Raw genomic sequence first — 26,736 nt, forward strand, 5'->3', positions numbered from 1 at the left:
AGGCACTGCGCAGTCCAAATATATTTGCTCAAGTAGAAGTGTTTCAGGCAGAATTTTTGTATAATATTTAGGTTCTGTAGAAATTCTGCCAAAAAACCGTAACACTAACATACCTATATAATATTCATTGTCAATCAAAAAATAAGGCCTCATGTACAAATCTGAGCTCATGTTCCTTCAGCATATTTTTTTCCAGACTTCTGAGAAGAGGGAAATAGGAGGATCCTCAAGAGATTTTTTTTTCCTTTTTTGACTGAACTTGGGATCTTTAGGCAAGGGAACAGTGTAATCCAAGCGTGACTGTCTGGTAGAGGAACTTCCAGCATATGTATTAATTTATTTACTTAAAAATGAGAGTTGGGAGCCAGTCACAGTCTGTAGATTGGCTAGTAAGTAAAATGGGAATGCAGTTATATTTAAATCTGTCATTTTAAAATATGTGCACTGTGCACACTGGCTACAGAAGAAGGATCGGGGCGTTTACTGAATATAAACATTTAACTTTCTTAATGCTCCCAAATAACATTTCATGTCATAGTATTTTCCACATTCCTAAGACAACTGAGAATAAATTATACTATATATGAGGAAAGAATCTGTGACCTTTTGATAAGAATGAACATAGGTTTTGAGTGTTGTTTCTATGTAATTATTTGATTTAGCATTGGGGATTGTGGAGGTTTTTATGTATGCATGCATATATATATATATGTGTGTATATATATATATATATGTAGCTGTGCTTATACTGGGTTGATGCAAAATAGTGAGGTGGCTTATAGCTCTTAATTTACCTCCCCAACTATTAATGACCCTGCTGTTCCTTAGGTGGAGTGTTTTAATTTTTACTCAAAAACTTCCAATGTAACCAGCATGCACTGATATGTGTGCAGCAGTGAAATGGTTCAGTGCATTCTTGTTGATTGATTATTCATTGTCATTCAGTTGGTGCTTACCAATACAGCTGGAACAAAATTAAAGCATAAGATTATGGATATCCAGAGACAGAAAATTAGTTTATTTAAACCAAAAAAGACCAATTCTGGCTTTTACCATCTGAGTATTTGGGGTGCCACCTTTTCTCTGTTTGCATTTGTTTGTTCACATAACACACAGTACTTTTAAAACATGATGCTTTCTGCAAAAAGGTGTCATTCTACATAAGAAACTATTCTCCACAGAGCTGACAAGGGCCCACTTCAGGCACCCAGCTTCTAAAGATATGATTCTACAGGGGAAGAGGATTTAGAATACAGCAAGAAGAATAATCAGAGCTCTGTGACTTCTTACCTATGAGGAATGTAGGAGAGCTTGAGTAGTTTGGTTGAAAGAGAAAATTTAGGGGGGACACTAAAAGCCTTCAGAAGTACGTAAAAGCACATTACAAAGAGGAAAAGGCAAATGAACAAGAGGTCAAAATTTGGATTAACAAAAAGCAGAGTTTGATGTCATGTAAATTCTTTGTTTGCAGAAGGATCCCAACTAGTCTGTGTTGGAACATTTGTACAGTCAACTTTAGAGACTTCTGTGTTGCACTGGGAGTTACCCAGTGTGAGAATCAGTATCAAACACTCTAAATGACATTGCATGCTTTGGGGAGTATGTACTCAGGGCCATTGTGGTTATGAAAATTTTGTGTGCAGTCTATAAAGTGGAACATACATAAAAAGTTACTTAAATAATTTTGAATGCTGATCTGTTCAGGGATCAATTCTGAACTAAAAGGGTCTAAGTTATTCCTATGAACTATCCAGCCACTCTCAGTATTTTTTTTTCCTTCTAAATCATTCAGCATTAATATTTCCAGGTTTTCCCATGTATTCAATCCTCATGTTTCATATTATTTCTTCTCACATTAATTTCATTTTAAAATGTGTGGTTGTTTTCTGCTGTCTCCCGTGTCTATCTATTTCTATATGTTTCTGTATGTTTCCAGTTGCCGCTTGTTTCCAGTTTATGCCAGTTGGTAGAGCTGTCAATAAAGAGTAATGTGGTTCTTGGAAAAAGAAAATATGTGCTGAAGGTCTTTTCCGAATTATATTTTAATATACTATAGAAACATTATGCCACTTCACATTATCTTTCAATATCACAGAAATCAGATAAATCCCATAATACTAGGACGAAAAGAAAAAAAAAAAAGGCTACAATTTCTAAATGACACTTTCCCCTACCTTTCCATTTCCTTCTTCTTCCTGAAGTGATTTCACCCCTCCAACAAATCAGATTACTATCCTGGTAAATTAATAATATAGATGTTAGGAGAGAAACTTATTAACCTTCTAGATAATAAGTTTGATTCCAGTGATGGCACATGGCTGCTTTTAGCAAGAGAAGAAAGCAGGCTTGGTGTGCAAGTCCTGGGTCTTAGCTAATGTGAAGACTTCCAGTAGATGAGTGGGGTACTGCAAAACCAGGCTTTTCACATTAATATCCTAATTATGAGGCATACAGGTATAAAATGGGGAATCAGAGCCAGTATCAGAAGTAAACAATTATAAAAAATTTTTACAAAACCCTATATTTGTTGCTGAGTCACCATCCAATACTCTCTTAATTTGTAGAATAAAGTAAATGATAAACTGCTGTGGTTCAGAGTTACTGTGTGCATGTGTGTGACTGCTTGTGGAGATGTCTTAGCAGTACAAGATAAGTTGGACATTTTTTGTTTAATTGAACTGTCTCATGGTTTGTCTGTTGCCAATCAAACATTGGCAAGGGAAACATTTTTTTAAAAACTAAAACTTTTTGCACCTTTGTTTATGCCATAAATTTAGACATTTCTTTAGATAATCCATCTCAACCCCTGTTCAAACTTAGGTTATTTTCAAATATATTTGAACTTCCAGTTGTATCTGCAATTCAATTTTTTATTCACTTAAAACTGATGCTTATTTTCTTATTGCTGCCAGAGCCACCCAAAGAATTTGAACAACAAGTTTGCCCTATAATTCTTGTGTGGAGGAGACAATGAAGAGCTATCATAATTTCCCTGTAACAGTCATGGTTTTATGGGCCACTACTGTAACCCTTCTTGGCTGTCATTTTCTCCAGATAATAATTTGTGGGCCTCACCCAATATCCATTGCTCTCTGGGTGAAGTATTCTGGTCTGGGAGGCAAAGTGCAGGGTACCTGCTCCATCCATAATTGCAGGCTTGTGAAGTGGCCTGTGACATGTACTCTGACTTACACCTGGAGTTTATATTTGTGCACAGTGATGTGTATAGAGGCCTGATTAAGGTAGGGAAGAAGCTGACAAAACAAATGCTGAGTCAATTAATTCATCTGGATATAATTTTTTGTGTTGCTGAAAAGCCTCGTAGAGAAAAAAAAACTCAGTGCAGGACAGTCATTCCTGACCATCAGGCAGTCAGAAAGAATAGTATACTGGAAAGTTTATTATAAAAACAAGCATGCACAAAAATATACACATGCAAGCACTTAGTGTAAGAAAAGCCCTGGCAAGAATCCTAAAAATGTGTTTATGGAATCATTACAATAGTGAAAATGTCACTGAAAATATAGTTAAACCAGTGAGTATTCAGAAGAGAGAGAAATACTTGAACTTTTGGACATCTGGGGGTATTTGCAGAGTTTCTATTTGCAGTGCAGGTACACCTAGATATGAATGCTCACTGCTGAGCCTGAAGCACAGAACTGAGCATGTAAGAAAATTACATTTAAGGGCAATATAAGATTTTTAGTAAGGGGGATGATGTAATGTTGTGGCACAGTTACAAAATAAATAGTGTTTTACACTTCTCTGAGTCACTCTGGCTTCTCAGTGGGCCTTGCTCTGGGCATAACCATGTGTCCCAGTTGCTGGGTTCTGGGGATTACAGGGCAGCGTTTCCCAGCTTGTCCAGTTTGGCTGTGAGACCCTTGACTGTTGGAGGAGGTAGGCCTGTCACTAGGGAACCACCTTAGGGCACTTGGAAATGTTATTTGTTTTATCCTTTTCACGTGTGCAGGAAAAACTGTAGAAAGATTAAGATGTTCATATGCCTGTATCGATCTTATGCCTTCATCCTTCCTTGCCTGCACTGAAATCCCTTCCATGTCAGAGATTCCATCTCTATTTAAACCTCTGAGAGCCTGATGCCCTTGTCTACACTGAGCTACAATTTCCTAGCCCCAACACAACAAATTGTTGGAAATGGCTAGAGGGAAAAGATGACCTTTTTCCTTGTGTCTGAATGCCAGAGATGCCACCAAGCAAAGGCATCAAGCTGACCCTTCTTGCAGAAAGACTAACTAGGCACTCTGTGTCTTCTGGGTAAGAAATAGAAATACTCTGCATTCTTTTCCTTCTTGGTCTAAAATAGCCCATAAAGGAAGATTTTCCAGGCCCAGTGTTTATAAAAACCTGGAGAGGGTTGAGTGGCACTTAAGTCTTTAGATGGTTCTTGAAAGCTGATATCTGGCTCAGTCAAGGTAAATTTGAATTACACTGTATTGACTGTAGCTGAAACTCTGTGCTACATGTGCTAGGGGCAGAGAGGTGATAGAAGGCATGTGTGGTTAGTCTGAGGAAATGAAAATACTTTTCAGAGATGTGATTTCTTTTGCCCCCTTTCTGTAAAATGGGTTGCACAGATTGTGGAATTTCTTTGTCTTGTGTGATAGAATTGCAATATTGCGGTGGATGTGGAAGAGGGCTTTTCTCTGGGAGGTTTCTGTTGTCTTGATAGCTGGATATTAATGTAGGCTGTTCCCATGCATAATAAACCCTCTGTGAGTGAAAATAGCTGTGATGTTAATTCCAAATTACATATACAGGAGTGACATGGTAGGTAGGTGTTAAACTCTCCATGATGGATAAATTGTAGTAGGGGTTGTTTGTTGATCATCTCCAAAAGTTGTGCTTTTTCTTATGAGAGAAAATCCTGTGCATTCTTACATAATAAAAAAGGTAATTTGTAGAATTTTTATTCTAACACAGATTTTGAAGATATGCTTGTAAGCAAGAAAAGAGTGAGGGAAAGCAATCTTTTTTCTGAAGTGATGAGTGATAGCCCCTTTTCTTTTTTTTTCAGTCCACTTTCCCAGGGATCTCTTGTCCAAGTGGCCTTACACTTTCCCAAAATAATTTCCTCTGGCGACAAACCAAACACAAGAACTTAAGGCAAAAAAAATGTTTCTTAAAAAAAAAATTCTGAAAGGGTATCTGTTGTGTGATAAAAATGGAGTTGTATGTAATGATGTTGATTTAGCACTTAGGACTAATAATTATGTGTTAAAAACATATTATTATGTTAATAATAATTATGTGTTAAAAACAGATTCTGATTTTTGTATGGCTGCTATAGATTTTTCTTCTGTCTAGATGTATACATTCAGTATGAAGGAAATACCAGATGGAAAGAGCTCAGTGATATGTCAGACTTGTTCCCAGCCATATTCTAGCAGTGCTCCATCCCGTCACCATTAGCAGAACCCCTTCCCAAGGTCTCTGGTGGAAGGAAGTGGCACAGTTCAGGGCTTGCTGGCCCCACTGCTGTTTCCTTACATGGGAACAGCAGCTGGTCCAGTAAACAATATAGGGTGGTGTAACCCTTTCATTCCATTATTTTGATCACTGGCTGTCTGTCACAAGTGTCAGATTCGAAGCCCTCTGTGGGCAGAGGTTGCAGCTGTTGCTTATTTCATCAGCTTCCACAATAGTTGCATCCTCAGTACAGACATGTGCCAGTGGCAAAGGTGAGATTTATGTTTGGGTTTTTTTCTTTTACAATAACGCCTATGTTCCTTAAGCTAGATGAAGTCCTCTTTGTTCTTTGCCTTGTACAAAAAAAATAGTAATATGAAAAAAACCATCCCCTGGGAATTTAAAAATCTTGACAGATTTATTAATCTAAATACCTAAGAGCACAGTGATTGCACTCCTTTAGAGATTTGCTACAGAATGAAATAAAACACCCGTGTCCCAGCCACTGTTTTCTTGCAGTTGGGGAAGGACAAAGGGAAGGATCTGGTTAGACAGAAAAGAAAGAACTTGTTGTTAGCTACTGATTGAAATAAGAAGAGAGCCAACATTTAGATTTCTCTTCACAAAATACTGGATGAAGTTGCATGTCACTGGACTGTGTGTAGTCTCTGTATATCAGCAATGTTAACCTTAAAAACAGAAAAAAACCCATTCTTTTGATCAGTTGCTGAATCTGACATAGAAACTTTGTTTTTTGGAGATCCAAGTGGACACGAGATTTCATTGCTTGGATTCTCTTTGCCTTCCAGGTTTAGATTTCATATGACCTTGTAGCTTTGTAGGAACGACATCTGTATCCCTTTCCCACTTGTGGAGGGGAAGATGGCCAAAGCCTGCTGTCTGTCAGAGCAGGCTGTTTGGAGGAACTGCACAAGTAAATGTTCAGCAGCATCAGTACAGTGTCAGACTGGTGCATGTGTAAGGCGTAAAATGTGGAAATGAGCCATGTGGCCCTCACACAACTTTTCTCACTTATATAGGCCATCAGTAGACTCGATTAATGAAAGTTTGAATCGGATAGAGAGGGCTTAAACCTGCTGATTACAAGGGAGAATCCATTCTTTAAGAAGGGGTGCACATACATTGTGGCTTAGAGTAATTTCTTCCATGTTTAAATAGTGTTCTACTAAAATGTATAATATGGGTGTTTGCCTGAGCTCCTGACAACAAAATTTATTACAAATTATTCATTTTCTGATAGACACATGCTACTTTCCATTTAAATTTCCTACAGATTTTATCTTTGGATTCAGCAATGTCCTCATTTGGGCATAAATATCTTTTCCTTTTTAACAAAGAAATTAAACAAGCCAGAAGTGGGGTTGTTTTTTCTGTGCCTAGGCCGGCCATATGATGACAGTAACTTGCAAAATGCCTCAAAACCTCACAAAACATAGACAAGTGATAGTAGTGGGATTCATTTCTAAGTTTGTTGGAAGGGTTTTTTTGTTTGGTTGGTTTTTTGGTTAGGTTTTTTATTGTGTGGTGGTTTTGATTCTTTTTTCTTTTAATTGATTCATAAAGTAGATCAGGGCCTGTCACTTCCCTGAAAACAGATAACAAACTGAGGGAGGCATGATGATATATTTCACAGATCTGAGCATCTTCCCTGGGGATCTTTTCTGCAGTTGTAAGGCATCACTGGAGCACCATGCTGCAGGAGAACCAGCCGGGGTAGGGCATTGGGAGTTTTCTTCCAGCAAGGAGGCAGACACTGGAAGAAATGCTCTCCACACACATTCTTGGAATTGTGCAATCACCTTGCCAGGAAGGGAAAATATCTGCAGCTCATGCAATCCCTGCCATCTCTGGCAGACTTATTTTGGTGGGTGTTGTGATGCAGGCTTTTGTTCTCTTAGAACTGGAAGGAGACATTTAAATGATAACTTTTGAATATGGTATTAAAAAACTTTCAAATAAGTAATTGTTCAGAATAGCTATTCCAAAAGCAGCTTGCTTTCTTTAAAAATCTCCTGAGACTTTTGTTCTTGTTTGTTTGTTTGTTTTCTTGAATGCCCACATTTCTCCTCCCTCCTCCAAAAGATTCAAAATTACTCTGTAGCATAGCAGAAAAAAAAGCAGTCGTGGAATTCCCCCCAAATGCCTTTTTGTCCAAATCCCAGTGAAAGTCAATGGTGTTGGTGCTCCAAAACAAGTTAATTATTTAAAAAATCCTACCTAGATAAAGCAATCTATCACCTTGGTTTTGCTGAGTAACATTTACAGAGCCCACACTGTAATGGATTGTCTCTTCATTGAAGGGGGAGGACAAAACATTTTTAAATATCTACTTTGAAGGTAGGGGTCATGCCCGTTAGAGCAAAAGTAAGCAGTATTTTTCACTCCAGTGTCAGTTGGATGAGTGAAGCTGAAGATAAAGCTGTGGTGTACAGTCAGCTAAATGCTTGTAGCCATGGAGAGATGCAGCAGCTAATTGAAACTAATAAATTTTTTTGTGTTAGACAGTTCCGTCCAAGAAAGTAAAAGGCATGTGGTAACAACGAGTATGACTACATTTCATTTTTGTTGTGAGGTTGCAGTTACAGATAGAGTTGTGCCATTAGCTGTTTCACCCCAGTATTAGAAATGCAGCAGGGCATGGTGTGAATGAAGCAGTTTCTTTACATGCATAAGTGACACACAGGAACCTAATTCTTGTTGTCTTTCAAAATTTCTCCATCATTGTATGCTTTCTCTTGGAACAGAGCTTTTGAAATCTGCCAAAGGCATCACAGTACTGGTTAACAGTTGGACTCAATGATCTTAAGGGTCTTTCCAACGTAAATGTTTCTGTGATTCTATCCTATGGTTCTATCTAACTTCTCTGACAGGTTTCCACTTCTCAGTCTGGCTCGGCAGACCCAAAGTGCCTATTCAAACTCTGTGTGTGATGCAAGAGAGCAAATATTTGCCCCATTAAATAGAAGTTTGGGAGAGGCAAGTGACTCGTCAAGTTATAGAGTGGAATCCTTTCATCTTGGCATTCTTGAATGGCTTGTGGACCTAAATATTGACGTTTTGATACTGTGCATCTACAGAAAGGAGTAAGTGAAAATGAAACAGAACTGAAAAAATGTCTTGGTCAGAACTTTCTCACAAAAACTGTGAAAGCAAGCATTTCATTAATATATTCCAGTATAGGTAAGGTTTTCTGGTGAAAATAAATAGCCTTTTATTTCTGGAGTTTTGTATTTGAAACGCTTTGAAACAAAGCTTTTCAGATAGGAAAAGAAACCCACTAAATATTTGGAAGTATGTTTTCGAAACCATTGTTCTGAAAATAAATTAAGTGAAAATAAATGCAACAAAAATAAATTAAACACATCATCCCTTTTGATTTGCTAAAAATTGAAGACATGCTTTGTTTTAGATTGTTGTGCTGTAACTTCTTTTTAATTGTCAGCAACTGCAAAATGTATCTGTACAGCCTTGACCGGGAGTTCCTAGATCTGTATGTGAGCTTCCTGATACAATGATCTCTCAGGTTAATATTTCTATGATACACTATGCTTTTATTACTGCAGTGGTGCTACCTACAGTTGCAGACTCCAGCTTGGCTGTGTGCTGTCTCTCAGAAGTTGAAGTAATATGGTGGTTAAAATATAAATGGGAAAGGAATTAAATAGTATTTTGATTTTTTTGTCCCCTGGATTTTTAAAGGAAGTAGACAGGTATTGAAATACTCCCACAAACTGATGTACCCTTTGAATTTTAGATAAGTCCTGTTTTAAGAGCTAAAGTGGAATATGGGTTTTGCTGGTTATTTTGCATGGAAGTCAGCTTTACATTCATTATTTTATTGCATGCAGTACTCAGGTGCTTCTGGTCACTGACAGTAGGCAAATTATCCAACTAAAAGGTATTTTCAGTTTAAATATGAAAGGAAGGAGAAAGCCTGAAACTTTTTTTTTCCTCATGACAGCATTGAATTGCATCCCTCATTATTTCTGACAGTATTTGATTTCCTTTTTGCTTTACCCTGTGCCTACAAAAATAAAAGTAGCAAAGTACCTTTAAAATAAAACAAGACAATTGATTTAAGAAAAAATCAAAGGGGGGCCAAACCAAACCCCTGTATTCAAATGCATCTACACAATGAGTTTTAGAAGTTGAGAATGAGATCTTGAATTCTGTGGCTCTGTTTATGCTCTAGTTTGTCCATAACTCAAAATCAAACATATGGTCTCACAACTACATGTGAAGTTTTAATATGGTAAAAGGACTGCTTGAAAACACTGTTTGAAGGGGTTATGAGAAAAGACTTACCTAGGAAGCATGGCCAAGATTTAAGCCATTACTTCAAATGTGAAGCATTTGGCAACAAGAGATCATTTTCATCAAAAAAGACATCCTAGTTCATTATTTTTGGTGTGAGAATAATTTGATTCTTTGCTTAAAGCTTCTCAGTGTACCAGCAAGCAAACATTATATAAATAGAATCAAAATGCATTTTTTCTTAAATCAAATAACACAGCACCCTAAAGAAATTAATAACATTATCTTACAGCCATGTGAAGTGTGAGATATGACCTGTTAATGTACAAAATTGATGCACCCCCTCCCATGCAAAATCAGCCTATTTATGTCTGGGTTGGGACTGGCACAGTTGGCCCAAGTGACTGGAATGCTCAGGGGCTTTGTTTGTTTATTGCTGCAGTGCAGCACAGTTTCCACTGGATAGCTGTGCTAAACTGAGGTAACTTCAGACAGATGTACATACAAGTGGACAGACACACTCAGACTTCCTTGGACTGTACATCCAAGTGTTTTAATCAGAGCTTATTCACCTATCTGAGCATCAAGCCCTCCCTTCGCCTTGCTGCATACCTCTAATCATCCTGTCATGCTAGGAAGTAGTTTGCTCCTCTTTCTCCTCCTCCTTCCCATAGTACAAGTAGTACAGATTTGAGTCTTCTGACCATTTGTGGTATTTAGGTCTCCCTTCGTTTGCCAGTTCTTTTGGGGAGAGAAATTTTTCTTTGCTGGGCTCTGGTGCTTGCTTCAGGGAACCATGGAATTTCAGGAGTATTCTTTGGCTTCTCAGAGATTCAGTTCTGTTCTACTGGATTTGGAGGATTTGACTGCAGTAAGAGCCATGCCTGTGGAAAAGCAAACAGACCTCAGAGGTCATTTTTTAGAGCAGGAGCACTTTTGGAACAGTAACACAAGCTCTGACAGAGTGGGCACAGAAGAGGAGGAAAGAAGGGAGGCCAGAGAGATCCATGACTAATGCAGCAGTAGTCCAGATAGATCTGAATCTTATGACAGATTTCAGCTATGCCATGGACTGGCTTGACTCTGATCCCACTGAAATCAGACTTCAAGGAGGGGCAGAAGGGTACCACTGATTGATTTTATATCATTCTACATTTCATTACTGTTCTGATCAAGTGCTGGAGTGCATTTAATGTACCCACAAATTACTTTTAGGAGTATCTCACTGCTACTGCTGATGATAAATTCATGAAATAACATACACTTCCTGTGCCTTGTGTATGCCAAGTTTGTGCATGTCTGCATTCAAATACAGATGAAAAATGAAATTTGTTTGGCTTGAGCAGTTTTCACTGACAGCATAACTCATTCCTCTTGAGTTCCTGGATAAGCTGAAGCTGAAACTATTTGTTCTGCTTTCCCTGCCCAGTGCCTGAAAGCTGGGGTTAGAGCTGCCTTGCTTTATATCAAAGCTGTGCTGAGGTACACCAACAGCCAGGGCAAAGGCAATAGGCTGTCACTTTCCCAATCCTCCCAGTTCACCCACACTTTAGTATAAAGACCTTAGAGAAGGAATAGACTTAGTTGCAGAAATACTGAGAGTTCCACATGACTTTCAGTAATTACATGAAAATGGGTTTCTTGATACTATTTTGTTAATTGTCCGATACTTGACAATAATCGTATGTCTACATATCCTTTCTTTTTCATGCTGGAAATACTGGTAAATTCATGTCTTGCAATAATGATAATTGCAGTGAAAGCATAGTTGTAAGATTAGAACTCGTTTTTCTTGAACACACGTCTATTTTATCCTGACAGCTAATTTACCTCAGCACTTTTACAGCACCAAGAAAGTGTCACTCCAGTTAAATGGAGACTCCTCCTGACTGATAGAAATGTTAGTTAGCATTAGCAATTGCACCAATACCGAATACCAGCTTGATTTTAGAAGAAAATGTGAAGTTTTTAATCCTGCCTATTGATTAAATAAGGTGACTGTCCAAGAGGGAAACGTGGCGAGACTTCCATCTTAAGAACCTGTCTTTAAAAGGTGTTCAAAGATTTTTGCAAGCATATCTAGTAAATATAGGACCAGTTCTGATTTACAGTATGATTAGTGCCATTACTCGGGAAGCATGAGCCAGCCATAAAAATGTTACAAATCAATTAACTCCATGTTCTAACACTGAAGGTTGCTGCTCATTGAAAAAGAAAAGTACTCATAAATGAGAGTCCATCATTAGAACATCCTGTAGCTGGATTATTCTTCCATTGTTCTCAACCAGTATATATGTAATATATGAAGATACTAAGCATGCTTGCTAGCTTTTTCCTGTGTTATTAGTGCAGTGAGGTACCTTAGTTTAGAACCTACTCCAAAGAGCACAGTTTTCAGCAGAATCAGAAGTGTGTATCACTTCAGGCTGTATCAATCAGTACGAAGTATCAGCTGTCACTTTTGAAAGAGTGGCAGTGTAGCAGATGGAGGCACAATTTTGTATTTCCAGAATTTGTACTTTGAGTGTACTAAAAAAGACTATTTGCAGCCTCAAATCCTACGTCTTCTATGCTTACTTATTCCTTCAGAAAACACCTTTTTAATGACTTAACTGCTTCCAGTGCATTGAGTACAAACTTTTTCCTTGATATTGCAACTTTTCCAAAATACCAAAGCAATGTGAGAGAAACGTCATCTGTATGTTTTGCCAAACAGATTGACTTTGGCTACCCACATAAAATTTCTGGATCTTTTGATCAAATACTCCACCCTGTTGCAAATTTGGAATTCATGCCAACTATAGCATCCAGCAGTGAGATAAGTCTGAATTCCTTCATGTGAACTACAGTGGAGATCTTAAATTCTTATTTGTGATAAATATTCTGTATATATTGTTACAAATGCTGGTCAAATAATTTATTCCTCAAATGATTAGAAAATACTGTTGTTGCTTTTGAATTCAGTCAACTTAACATTCATTCTCAGAAAGATCTCGTTCCAATGCTGGTACAAGTACTACTGCTTTTCATTTCGTAAATGTTTGCAAATACATATTGCTAGCTTTTGTTGTGATCCAAAATTTTAATAGTTGGGAAAAAATTATATTTTTACTGGAAAATGATGTTTGCATATTGGAAGACAAATAGCAGACATGGCTCACCCACTGAAGGCAGTGGGACTTTTTGTGAAATTTCCATTTAGTATGTCTGACAGAAATGGGCTTCATGCTGCTTCAGTTCAAGATATTTCCAAAAACATTGTTGAGAAACATTATGGCTGATGGTTTTCATCAATCAGGAATACTCAGTATAGCCAGATCCTGTTGCTTAAGAAATCTTAATTTAAAAAGTAACAGGTGTAAAAATGTGCTCATATTGTCCAGGATTGGAAGTATCCTGTAAGGAAGAATAAGGAAGCTTAGCCAGCATGTTCAGGCAAAACAAAAAGAGGGATATGATTGTATTCTATAACTACATTAGAAAAAGTGCTGTTTAAACTAAGGGAAATGCTGACGCAAGAACAGATGGTATAAACTATTTGTGTACAATTATTCTGGATTTGAAAAGGTTTCTAATTCTGAAAGAAATGAGACTCTATGAAGCTCTCCCCTAAGAGTACCAAGAGCAAAAACACCAAAAAAGCCCAACCCCCAAACTAAAAAAAATCTAATTGATTATAAGCAGAGCCATCATATGAAAAAGATTATATGGCATGGTTGCCTACAAAAACAAGGGACTGAACTCAATGACCCAAGAGTCCCTTCCAATCTGCTGTTCTTAATTAGATATATGAGTATCATGGGAGCTCTTCTAGCCTCCAGCCTGTTCCTGCAAGATCCTTTTATTTGTGTAACTTCTCACTGATATCCCTGCAAATCTGCAGATCCCTACTGACATGTAGGTGATATGGATTCTTGGATCAAATTCTAGAGAAGGGTTCATGATCCCAGAAGGAAATTCTATATCTGGCTTCTGTTTTCCTGCTTGATTTTGCATGCAGCTTCTGTTTCAATTCCCAAAACTCCCTTCTATTCATTCTTTCATTTTTCTTGTGAAGATAACATTTCTTCTTGAAGAATGAATTAAAAACTCATAAGTAATACATTTATAATTGAAATCCATATGGCTGGGAATAGTTTTACATGCACAATACCTGTTGCCAAGACCTGAGTGTCCTTGTCACTGTGAAATCTGTGCAAGTGGAACATTCAGTGGCTTTCAGACCCTTGAACGAACATTGTAACTTTCATTTCTGCAGGTCAGGTCTTGTGCCGTAAAAATTGAAGCGCATACTTCTCATAGGATCACTGGGCAAATGTTAAGGTAGCCTAAGCTTCCAGTGTCTGTGGGGAAAAGATTGTAGTGGGACCCTCTGAAAATTAAGCTCTTGATCCGGTAGCATCATAGATGATCACACAGATGCCCTTTATGGAGCTCCATAGTGCAGTAGTTTTTGAGACTGAATCCTTATCTTACCACTAACAGTCACCTCAAAGTACTCACTAAAGTCTTTCCTTTACACAGGCTATAACCTGGCTGTTTCTGCCTCTGTTGCTTCACCTGTGTATCAGGGCTGAGTGTTGAGGACTGAACGTATTTGCAGGGGGTATCTGGAGTCTCTGATAGAAAGTCCTACTTGTAAATTGTTATGATAAAGATCTGTCCTAGAAATTATGTATCGCACTGGAAGTTCTAACTTGCTATGATGGCAGATGGGAATAGAATGATTCCCATTAGTTTGGGATGGTTGGTAAAGCCCAACAACTTCAGTTACTGCTTTCAATTGTTCAGGGGTTCTCTAATGTGCTGTTTTCACAGGGAAGTTCACCAATAACCCCAGGAGTTCTTACTGTTTGTGAGCTTGCTGTGTGAAAGCCATGACCTCCAAAACTCCGAAGGGCCCATTTGCTCATGCCAGCAGCCATACCAGGTCTGCCTGCTAGGCACCCCCTGCCAAGGGGGAAGTATGCTACCAGGGTCTGAAAAGAATACAAGTCAGCCTCAAACGCTGAATAAAGAGGACTGACATTTTCTTTGATCTCCATTCGGAGTGGAAAGGATTTGATTCTGGCATTTTTATTTAGCAGTGTTCTCTCTTTGTACTGAGAACAGTGTATTTCTTCCTATTCTGGACACGGTAGTCAATAATCTTAGAATTTGATTGCATTTTAAAAAATACTTTATTAGAGCAAACCTCTGCCTTTGACATGTTCTCTGCCACTGTTAAAAAGTTTTAAAATTCAATCCTGACTACTAAACCAATGAAAAACCCATAATACCATTATTTCACTCTGCACTGCAGAAGGTAGCTGAGTGTCTTATCTCTGGAAGTCTAAGACACAACCACTAATTTCTGACAAGCACAGACCAAGAACAAACTGGCAAGATAAAGGCTGCAGCTCTCATCAGACACAGGCCAAGAGGTTTCTTTGGCCTTAAATTTAGACAGTTAGATGTTTTAGAAAGGCAAACTGTCTTCATTTTCTATTAAATAGATCAACTGAACTCAGAAATATCAGATCACCTTTGTTTATGCAGAGAACATGGGCAAAGGCAAGACTGTCTGCCTGTAAGAGGAGTCAGGAGAGCCTCCTTGCTTTATGATGTTCATGCTCCTATTTCCCGTTTAAAAACACTATAATCTGTACTGCTGTTTATCTTCAGGGACTGTCCCGCAATTTAATTCATTAATCTTTTTTAACAGCATAGGGAAATGGAAAATACAGTATATGCATTGAATATTGTCGTTCGGTCTGGAGGACATTCAGTGCATGTTTGGGGCAATTTGATTTTTTTATAGGTATATACTGGCTCTGCCTTGGTTCCATTGCCAGTGCAAGTGATTTTGTATTTGCTGAACAATTTTCTGCTGTGTTTCTTCACATTTAAGATAGCAATTGTTTTGTGCTGTGGGAGTCCTAAATTTCAAGATCTGCAGGCTTTTTTTTCTCTTCCTTCTGACTTGCAGGGTATATTCATTGCAATGAAGTTTTGGAGGAAATCATATCTGCCCATATAAGGAAACGCATGGAAAGCCATTCTGGAGACTTAGAAAGCATAACCATTTATCAAACAAATCAAATCTGTTGTTTTAGAAGGCACTTTGGGTTTACTTCTTTTCACCTTAGTTTGCTTCTCACAAAGGTCACAAAGCTTTATTATTTGGTGGAACTGGGTAGTTTTGAGATATTTTGATTTGGACATTTTAAAATGAGAAATTAAAATCATTAGCTACACTTCCATCTCTTCAGCTGCCACCTAAGAGCAGTCTTAGGCTGACATCTCAAAGGGATGAAATCCCTACTCTGATCTTTTTACTTTCGCTATGACATCTGGATTTTCATTGCACTGCTTGTAGGATATTCAAACTATTTAAAATACTTTGAGGTCAGTAACTTTGATTACCAAGTCCCGGGTAACCCAAGTACCAGTCAGGAAGAAGTCAACTTTACCTCAGCATCCTTATGTTCTTACACAGGGACTCACCATTACAGAGGTTAAAAGAGTCTGAATATCCATGTAGAGTCATCTGGATTCTCAAGCTGAAGGTAATCAGGGTGTTCTCTTCGTGTATTTTTTCCTTTCTTGGGTAAAAGCATATTCATTTAATCTGTTAGTTATTCAAGCAGCTTTCAAACATGTTTATAGTTCCTGAAGGTCTTTGCTACTGTTTCTGCTGAGCTGGAACCGAATTGATTTGCCAATTAACATAAACTTTGATTTTATGAGCCACATTATGAACAGTTTAAAATAAAGGGCTGGGGGATTTAAAATTATTTTCTGTAATTTGTACAGGTAGCATTATCTTTTGAGAATGTGGCAAAATCGTAATTCCAATTTAAAACAATTTAAACTCATTATGTGAAGATTGTTGCCCCTATTTCACTGGTTTGGAAAAACACACCAAAGAGACTGTACCACTACCTGCTCAATACGTTCAGTTCCAGGCTTTCCAGACTTCTATTCAGAAACACTGTATAGTTACATTTCCAGTTAAAATTAGCATTAACAGTGGTGAACACCTTATGCTTGTCATTCTCAAAATTTCAGATTTTTTTGCATTCTGGAAATCCCTATATTTGAGTGTCAAAGCAAGCAATTTTACATTGCCTTGTATTCCAAAGCCCTGAGTACCTGCCCTTTGAGGATCCATGCTCCTTCTCTTGGTGGTACAAACACTAAGATGTCTCAAAGTGGGACCGTCAAAATGAATGAACTTATTTTGGGATGAGACATTAAATGACTTACACCAGGATTCACTGTAGTTATGGTTAGCCTTAAGATAGCCAATCACGAAATTGTCACTCCTTATATTGTGATTGTTGTCATTCCTTTTCTCACATGAAGCCAAATGGAATCTCTGTGAACAAAGACTCTTGTAGAAACTTATTTTCTGTCTGAGTCCAAGAGCAGGTGTGTGAGGCATGTTAGAAATATGTCATCTGATCTGCTTTCTCTGTATGATCCAAAGCATGCCGTCAGTATTCTTCAGGTTAGATACATTAAAATGCGTAACAATGCCGACCAAAACCGGAATTCTGTACTTACAGTCAAATGAAAAGAAGCCAAAGATCCCATTTAAGAACAGGCTATAAGCTGGTGGTCTATTTTTCTTTGCAACTGTTATGCCACCTCTACTGGGAGACAGGGTAGAAAGTGGTCTATTGAACAGCAGTACCAGAAGAAGTCAGATTACTTTCTTTATATTGTTTTAGGTTGTTGAGGCAGAGGGATGGCTATTCTTTATTTTTTGGGGGAGTGGGGTAGACAGTTAGGTTTTTGGTTTTCTTGTTTGTTTTTTGAGAGGCAAAAAAATTACAGTAGACAGAGCACAGTGTTTGAAGGGTGTATGGATTTGAGACCGGGACTGGCGTCTGTCCCGCTTTTTCAGAGTACAAGCAGAATGAGGTTGGGTCAATCTGCACCCACTGGGGTAGACAAGTTCTGTGTGGTGTTTTTAAGTGTGTGTATATGTTTGTGTTATGTAAGGATGAAAGTCTTGGCAAATAGTCTTGTATGTATCTTCCACTGTATAAATAATTTTGACAGCTTTGTTGAATAAATCAGGATTGATTTAATATGTACAGCCCTTGAACACTTTTCAAGTGTTTTCGTAGAAATCTCTTGATTTCACAACCTGTTTATGGTGATCTCTTATGAGGCCATGTGGCTGCAGTGAGAGCTTCACTCAGTGCCTGTGGTTGTAACATGTCTTTTCAGTATGAGAGAAGAACAGTAAGACTGACCAGCACACTATTGCAGCTTCTGTAAATGAAGTATCCTTTATACTCTCACTCTGTTACTAAGGATAAGTTTCTATCTTTTCTTCAAACTAGGGAAAAACTGCAGGAATTTGATGGAATGGATCTGTACAAAAGAAATCTGCATCTCTTATATCACTACATTGGATGCTTTACTCTGTGTGATTTTAAACCGAATGCCATTTACCTGCATGTGAGAGTTTGTTGCAACTGTCATTTAAACTCATTTTATAAATGGAAAACTGCAGACAGCTGTATGTACTTTGGCTAAAACATCTGTGTTGCAGTTTCATCTCTTAGGGCCTCAGCTTTTCCTAGACTTCTGCAGTTTGTGGCTATGGAGAGAATGAAAACATTTTTTCTTCTCTGCTTAGCTACGAATCCATTTGATAAGGTTCAGCTTTGGTAACCAAATCCCTTTTGAGAATGAAAGAAAGTAAATTTTTCATTCTTAAAGAAAAAGTTTACAGTCTTTTAGAACAGATGTACTCCTGAGGTGGGTGTGGGTAGGATGTTAAATCTGGTGGGAAAGTTGCCAGAAAGGGCTTTATGCATTTGAATGTGCTTAGAAAAAAATAGCTCTTAATTATTTAATTTTTTTTGATAGGGTGGGGTGATGCCTAAAGAAGAATATTATCAATAGGTTATTTTCCTCATAAGCTAAATGCTGTCACTTCAGCGTGATTCAGGTTTGTGAACAATGAAAAGCTGACCTGCCTTTGAGGAAAAACCAGAGGCTATTCCCTTTCTGGACTCACAAAGCCTTCAGGAGGAGTCTAATGCATGAAAAGAGCTCCAGAGAAACTCTCCTTCATGCCATTGTTGCATATAGGATTTACAGTCTTGGAGCCTGCTCTTTGTCCTTTTTATGGTAGGGCAAGCTTCCATGAAAAGAATTAGGAAACTGCTGCTGTACTATCCTGAGCTGGGAGGAAAATGTGTTTTCCCTAGAAGAGACAGCTCTTCCTTTCTCCCCATCCTCATTCTGCAGAATGAGCAGAAATACAGGAACAAAGGATCAATACTTCCCTCCAAGATTACACTGAGGATTTTATGGCAATCAGAAATGACTGCAACATGTTATGGCATTAAATTTATGCCTTTGCAACTCTACAGCACAGGGTAGCAACTACTGAACTTTTAATACATCTTCATGTAGCATTTACCTATCCTTTGTTGACCTTTCCTCCTGTCACTCATCAAACTTTCTCATACCCTGGGGTAGCAAAGACACTCCAAAGTGAATGTGTGTGTATGAGAGTTGCTTGATACTACAGTTATTTTGGTTATATTTCGCACAACCTAAACCTGAGTTATGAAGCATAAACCAGTGAATTCATGTGTTTCTGAGTTCTTTGAGGGTCACTGTTTTGACACCATACACTTAGGCTTGGAAGATTGATTCTCTTGGACTACAGAACTTTAATCTCAAGAGATATCTGCATTAATTTAGTATCAGTGTCAAAGGGTTTGTTTACATAGAGAATTGATCAGCATTGCTACAGCAGAAATAGCTTTATTTCAGTGTAACTCCCTCCTGTGGACATTGTGCTCTGGAATAAAACCGGCTTCATTTTAAAATAATTACTCTTACTAATTGTTCCAGAATAGAGTGTCCACAGGAGGGAGTTATGCAGAAATAGCCATAACAGAATAGTTACAGCTCCCTGATTACATTCACTGGGTAGGAATGCCTTGTGCAAGGGTGGCACGAGATTTCCAAGGGTAAAAATGTGGTAGATCTGTCATTTCTGCTCTTCTCAGCCAACTGGGTTGCTGGTGTTAGCTTTCTCTCCTATACAAACATTCGTTGTTGCCACAGTGTTCTGGGAAACTGCAGCAATTTTGCTTTGATAGCACTCTCCAAATAACTCAATAAATTTAATACAAAATAGAGCTTTGTCTCCTCCTCCCCCATTTATTTTCACTTTCTAAATTAAATTACAATTTGAACATTAAATTCTTGGGTTAAAACCAAGTTTTTATTTTTTCTTACAGCGTTCCCTGACCTGCTGGTATTTGGCAGTTCACTGACCTTTCATGCCTCTCATTACGTCTGAGCTAAAGAACACCTTCTTGAAAGACCTTTTCACCCTTGTCACCATAAAGTCAGGCTTTACCACCAAAAGGACATCATATGTCTGGTTTTCTTGGTTGCTTTTCTCCCCAGTAACAGCAAAGAGCTGTTTGCTAAAATACATTTCAGACATTGCTGATAGCTGCCTGAATTTCAAGTGGCTGGAAAAAAAACTCTACAACAAACCAGAGAAGCAAGATAAAAGTAAAATTTTAACTTCTCCCATAAAACCTGCAGTTACAAAATATATTTTGTGACTCTTTGGAAATCTTAAGGAATTGAGGTTTTGGGCATTTTTGTGCAAGCTGTCCTGTAAAGATGAGAATTGTATGTTTTAATCCTAGCTCTGCTAAATAATCAGTCTGTGGCCCTAATAGAGACTCCTATGTGCCACCATTTGCTCTGTCAGTGCACAGAGACGCTGTACAGCATGTGTGACAGTTCAGAGCACCAGGTAACAGGTGCCACGCCACAGCAAGTGCTGAACATTAATTTTTACTGCTTAGGTTGCAAGTTCTAAAAGAAGCATTCAGGGAAGTTGCTCAAGAATGGAAGCAAAGGTGCTGAAACTCTGATAACCTCTCTGTGATATATTGTGGGCCATAATGAGCTTACTCTTGCAGTTCTTCAAGCCAGTTCAAAGTCAGATGGTTTCATTGCCATAGGGATGAACCTGAGTTAATAACCTTCTTTTCCAAGGTGTAGCACTATCCTAAGACAGTTGCTCATGGTGCACAGTAACCTGGCTACCTCTAGGAGTGCTGGCTCAGCAGGCTGGCCGCCAGGCAGAATATAGTGTAGACATTAAATGCAAAGGTTCGTGTGTGAGGATAGCAACGTGTTTCAAATAATCACCCTCGTTGAACAGGAATTTGGCTTCCAATTTGCAGAAGAGTACTCCTAGCCAGTATATTGGGAAGGAAGGAGTGAGTGGAGAAGAGGTCTGAACAGGAAGGAAAAGTTTAACTACCATTAAAATCAAAGGTAATCCAGGAAAATGCTGGCTCACTGCTCTGAGTATAGTAACATAGATGCTTCAAAATGGTGATAATTACAGAATAAAAGAATCTGCACTAAGTGTAGTGAGAGAGAGTCTGTAGTGAAAAGGACAGAACACACCAAGGTTGAAAGAAATTCCCGTGGAATCACAGAAAAACAACTAAACCAGATGGCTTCTTTCCCTTCCCTCAACAAATAGCCTGTCCCTCTACCAATGCTATTTCCAATGAGCATAAAAATCAGTGGAAAACTCTTCACTCTGCAACAGCCTTTTACATTTTGGAATATTGCTGTTTCTCCTCACTTTGGTTTTCTCTTCACTGAAGAAAGTAGTTTCAGCTTACTCGGTTTTGCCTCATAGGTCTTGCTGTGTAGATCTCCACTTGCTCTTGTTGCTCTCTTCTAGACTGTTTCCAGCAAGTTCATATGTCATTCATGCATGGCATTTGAGGCCTTACCTGTGCCTCACCTAGAGGCCAAAGGACTACTTCATGTATTTTAAGTACTTTATATATTCTGCTATGTTTTTTATTTGCACTAGTTTAATGTGAGGAAAGAGAAACAAGTGCTTTTGCAAATAAACTAAACATTCATATTCCGACTAGCACTCAAAGTGAAAGGGAGGAAATGGGCCAGACCTGGGCTGCTACCAAGCTTAACAGAAGCTTTGAATAAGGAGTGATTTCCTCCCACAGAAACAGTATAAGAGGAGAACCAGGAAAATGGCAAGAGAAAGAGCAGCAAATTAAAAGCAAGGTTCTCTCAGCTATAGGCATCACAAAGACCGAGATTAGATAAAAAAGTTTGTGCCTTGATGTTAGAGCTACAGTTCAGTTGTTTCCTCTAACACGAGACTCCTATGCATCATGCAACAGCTGCTAATTCAGACAGGGTGTTCCTAAATTGGATTAGGAGGTAATAAAGGCATTCAGTCCCACCTGGATCTCTAGAGTAACTGCTTGCATTCAAATCAGGCAGGGGGGAATCTCATTAAATATCAGTGTTTAACTGTGCAATGATTAATAAACGTATTTTGGCTGGCTTGATGTGGGAAGAAAACAGAAAGTAGAGTGAGGATTAAGGAGGGATCTCAAACAGATCAAGAGAACCAAGTGGTCAAAGGGACTTATTTTTCTGTTATGGAAGATATATTCACTTCGGTGGGACTTAGACATTATGGCAAAAAGGGGGCCGTGTGTTGTCCATGCAGCAGCTTTAGCAAAGCTCTTCAAATGGTATGTTTCATGGTACTGGGGATACTTTTGTCCAGCACACTCTTTCCAAGCCTTCACTGTGGCAGCATATTTTGCTGTTTTCCTTCAAAATAGTGTCTCAGCAAACATGAAGAAAGTATTAAAATAATAAAAGCTATAGAAGGAGATCAGGCAGAGAAGAGAAATCTCTTAATTTGGCCATGAAGTGCTGATCCATAACAACAGAGGCTTTGAGCACTGAAAACTTTTAATGCCCTTACTTCTAATCTAGTGCAGTGCCTCTGTGGAAAGAGAACTCTTAAATCTGCACTTACTTCTGACAAGTAAGTCACTAAGGCACTGAAGAGATTTTTTGTAAAGAAGAATGTCAGATCTATTTCTTCACCCTGCCTGTTGAGTTATTGAATGCTGAAGTTAATTGTCTACCTGTCCAGTGATATAATACTTTTCAGTCACTGCATAATTACCTCTGCAGAAAGAATAGAGCAGAGCATTATCCCCATCCTCCCATGTGTCCTCATTTCTCAGCAGATTTGTAGAAGATTACAGCCTTTACCAGCAGTACAGTGAAGTCCACAAAAATGGGTCACCCATGGCAGTGCAGACTGCCTTTTCCAACATGTGGCATTGTGAGAGAGTGAAATATTCCCTGAGGGAATACTTCCTTGAGATTGATTATTTGGTAACTGTAACAGTTAAAGCAATGTCCTATTTATCACTGTTCTTCATTAAACTGAGAGGCAGGATGTTCATTAAAAAGAAGAATGTTTCTTCTAAATTAAAAGAAATTGTAATTCAGACCAACTGCTTGCATGCTAGATTTCCACAGCTATTGTTCTCAAAGTGAGGGGATTCAGAGTGAATTGTTTCTGAACAGCACTCAGGTGGTCAGATTAGTCTCCAAGGTCCTGTCCTGAAGTGTTGCACTGCAGTTGTTTCAGTAGCACCGACTCATGTTAAAAAGTATCTGGATATTAAGAAGAGGACAGTGGGCACACCCTTCCATCTGTCTCCTTGGACACAGAACCTGGCTGACATACATAGGATCCCTGGGTTTTTTTCTCCCCTGCTCCCTGTGCTACTTGGCAGTTAGCCCTGTGCTTCTTCTTACCCCACAGCTTGCTATCTTCTCTAAATATCCCAGTCCAACATGAAAACCTGATTTGGTAGCTAAACCAGTGCCAAATTAAAAACTCCTATGTGAAGCCATCCTCAGAAGGCTGCAAGATATGATCAAGGGGGTAAAGATTGCATTTTCTATCCTCTTAGCCTGGCATGTGAAGCTGTTTCTTAAAGAATTTAAACTATGTAATTGAGGCTCTTTGTTTTGTTTTGTATTTTTCTTGAAACAGGACTAATATGGAAATTTAAAGATCTAAGTGGTCCCTTCTGAAAGTTCCTAACATTGCTATCAGTATCATTCCTTTTTATAAACAGAACTGTTACAGTTCTAAGAAATAAAGTATTCAAAGAATGCACTCATAAAAGATTACGCATACAATGGAATTTTTTAGCCTCAATGGGAACAGAAGGCTTTGTGAGAAGTGTTTGTGAGCAATGAACATAATGTTTAAATCAATTTTTAAGCTGTTGCTAATGAAACACCACCATTTGAATAAGGGGATTCAAGGCATGCATCTTACAGATGCACAGCGTATCAGTTCCTGCCCGGCATATCAAGATCCTGGGGCTTTAGAGTGTGAAACAAGTGTTCAAACAGAACCATTCTAGAAGGGGAGGGGAGGAGGGAAAGAGCCTTAAATGCAGCTTGAAGTGATGTGAGATTTATTCCCTTAGATTGTGTTTTCTGTAGTTTCATCATATGATTTGGCAGTTCTGCAGAGCTGCTGTTAAATACATCCATGGGAGTGTAACAGAGATACTTCTGAGCCTTGGATAAGTGACAGACCTCACAGAAAAGAAGTTACATGACAGCTCCTACCTGTTCCACTTGGAAGTTCAGCTTTTCTTTCTTTTGTGGTCTCCAGTCTGTTTCCCCCATCACATAACTGATCTGACCACACCTTCGGGGCTTTCCTTTTGGGGGGGCATGGCTGGTGATACTGCCCCTACTCAGATTTTTCAGTGAATGGGAAGGTTGGGGGCATCCTTCCGCTTCGTCCTCTCTTCACATGCATTATCTGCTGCCAGAAGTCCTCCAGGCAGATACTCTTCACAACCCAACCCCAGCATTGCTCAAAATTAGCGATGAAGAATACAGTTAAGGATGAGTTGGTTATTCTCAAGGGTTCGGTAAATGGTTCAGATGGGTACATATCTTCCAGACTATGAATTGTTTCCAAATAATTTCCCCCAAGAACCAAGAAGGTTTGTTTCTTGAGTCCGCAAAAAGGTTCATTGCCAGACAATATGGGTGCTTGGTCTTGGATGGATAACTCTTGAGCTTAAAATTAATTTCCAGCATGATATGTGAATGTTTCTGTTGCTTTCTCACAAACATCAACAAAACCTTGCCATCACAATTTTTCTCTTGCACACACATTTCTATGAACGTCCATGAATGACAAGCAAAATGAGACACACACACATAAAAAAAGCCACCAACTGCATTTAGTTGTTCTTTATTCAAGTGAATGCTTAGATTGACTGTTGCACAAGAGTTGCCCAGAATTGCATAGAGCTGGGTATCTCTGCTATGAATATATCTCTGGAATTTCCACTGCTTAGCAGAGTTTGTTACATACTCATTCCAGCAAGGATAACCCACTAGAAAATAAACCACTGGGAAGTACTGCACTTAGCTAGATCTTTCTTTGGCCTGTTTTTTTTATGGTGCTTTTGTTTAACTGTCACTGCATCTGGTGAGCACATTCAGACTGAGAAGACAGAAAAAAAAAAAAAAGCATAGAGAGCAAGTGAGAAGTTCTTGGAATGTTACAAGCTGCTCTGTGAGTGGGAATGGCAGGGCATGCAGGTGGAAAACTCTCTCCAAAGGTGACACTACAGTGGGAAATTTTGATACTTATTAGCTAGCAAATTGTCTGAAGAAATAACCTTGAAGTAAATGTTCAGCTGCAAACAAATACTGAATGTCCTGCTCTTCTTAATTTCTTTCCCCATTGATTCTTACACCTTATGCCTTTCAAGATGTGCTTTCTGAACTGTATTGTTTGAAATCTTACAGTCCAGATGGCATGTTTTCTAGATCTAGGGACTACTGTACATTTTCAAATTACTTCAGTTGTTTTTATTTTAAAGTGATGGTCCCACTTAGACAATAAAACGGATTATTGTCTATTTACAGATGTCATTTGGGATGAAGCAGAGATTACCATTTATGCATTGAAGAGAGAAAGTAGTTCATTATTCCATCTGCAAGAAAGCTGATGTGCTGAATCCTTAGAAACAGCAAAGCCTGGTTCCCATGCTGTCCTGTGCACCATGTTTCCCAAAGATGCTGTCTTCTGGCAGCTCCTTTAGCCTGCATATGTGTATAAGCTGTTGTCTAAAACAAGAGGATGTATTGTCCTTAAAAAAAATATGAGAGTAGAATACCTCTACCCTCATTCTTCACACATGGACTTATGCCATTGTCAGGATTGCATAAACAAAGTGTGGTGTTTTTTCTAGTCTTCCTTTTCCTCTCCCTTAGAACTTTGTTCTCTGAGAGGTTTTCAAAAGGGGGAAAAAACCAAACCAACACTTAAAGGAACACTTGAGGGCATCTAATTCATACTGACCATGTTGAACCTTTCCTTACCCCACCCCTCAATGGCCCAAGCAGGACAAGAATTACCTTTAAAATGTACTCAGTTCTGGCTGTATATGTGGTTTAAGGCCTGATTCCTAGAACCACTGCATAACAAAGGTTACCTTTCCTGACAGTTCTTAATATGACAGGTATTCTTAATATGACTATGTTTCATGGTAAGCAAACATTTTTGCTACATGACAAGCAAAAGTGATGTTAAAAAGGCAAAGTTGAACGTGGGGAAAAAGGAGGTAAAGCAGTAATCCATGCTCACATACCTGCAGGTATCTGTAAGATTAGGACTTGGGTACCCATCCTCTTGTTATGAGTGCCAAACGAATAGATCCAATGAAGTCTGTAGAGTTCTTGTGGTGTGTAAACAAGTGCAGTCACTTGGTGAAGTGTTGCTCCTCATCCACCCTCCACCCAAGCACTTGCAGCTGTTACAGTGACTGAAAGAAAAAATGTTCTGTAGTTTAACTGAAATGTGCTTTTTTTCCCCCCCTTCAATGTTTTAAAAACCACAGCTGAGCTACAATATTTTTGGGGTGTATCTGCATAGCGATGGTAGCTCCACCCAATCTGCAAGCCACAGGGGCTGGTGACAGCTCAGGCTGGCGCCCATTTTGGTGCATGGCTATGGTCTGGTGGCTCAGGCGCCAGTCCCGTGCTCACACATCTGAGCATCTTCTGGAGCAGCGCGCATCTGGAGAGACAGGCAGCGCAAATTCACACGTGTCTGCACCTGAGTCTGCAAACATCACTTCT

The 26,736-nt window shown here is 38.7% G+C and overlaps 1 protein-coding gene across 1 annotated transcript in view; it reads right to left on the reverse strand.

Moving 5' to 3' along the window:
* The window catches only part of COL8A1 (collagen type VIII alpha 1 chain), a 123,834-nt gene extending 97,411 nt beyond the window's left edge, over nucleotides 1-26,423 (reverse strand). Inside the window, exon 1 of the mRNA XM_032098608.1 lies at nucleotides 26,247-26,423. The gene's annotated coding sequence lies outside the window, so the exon portion shown is untranslated. The remainder of the gene's footprint in view (nucleotides 1-26,246) is intronic.
* Between the last annotated feature and the right edge of the window lie 313 nt (nucleotides 26,424-26,736).

Source organism: Corvus moneduloides, chromosome 2, assembly GCF_009650955.1.
Source record: "Corvus moneduloides isolate bCorMon1 chromosome 2, bCorMon1.pri, whole genome shotgun sequence".
Taxonomy (NCBI): domain Eukaryota; kingdom Metazoa; phylum Chordata; class Aves; order Passeriformes; family Corvidae; genus Corvus; species Corvus moneduloides.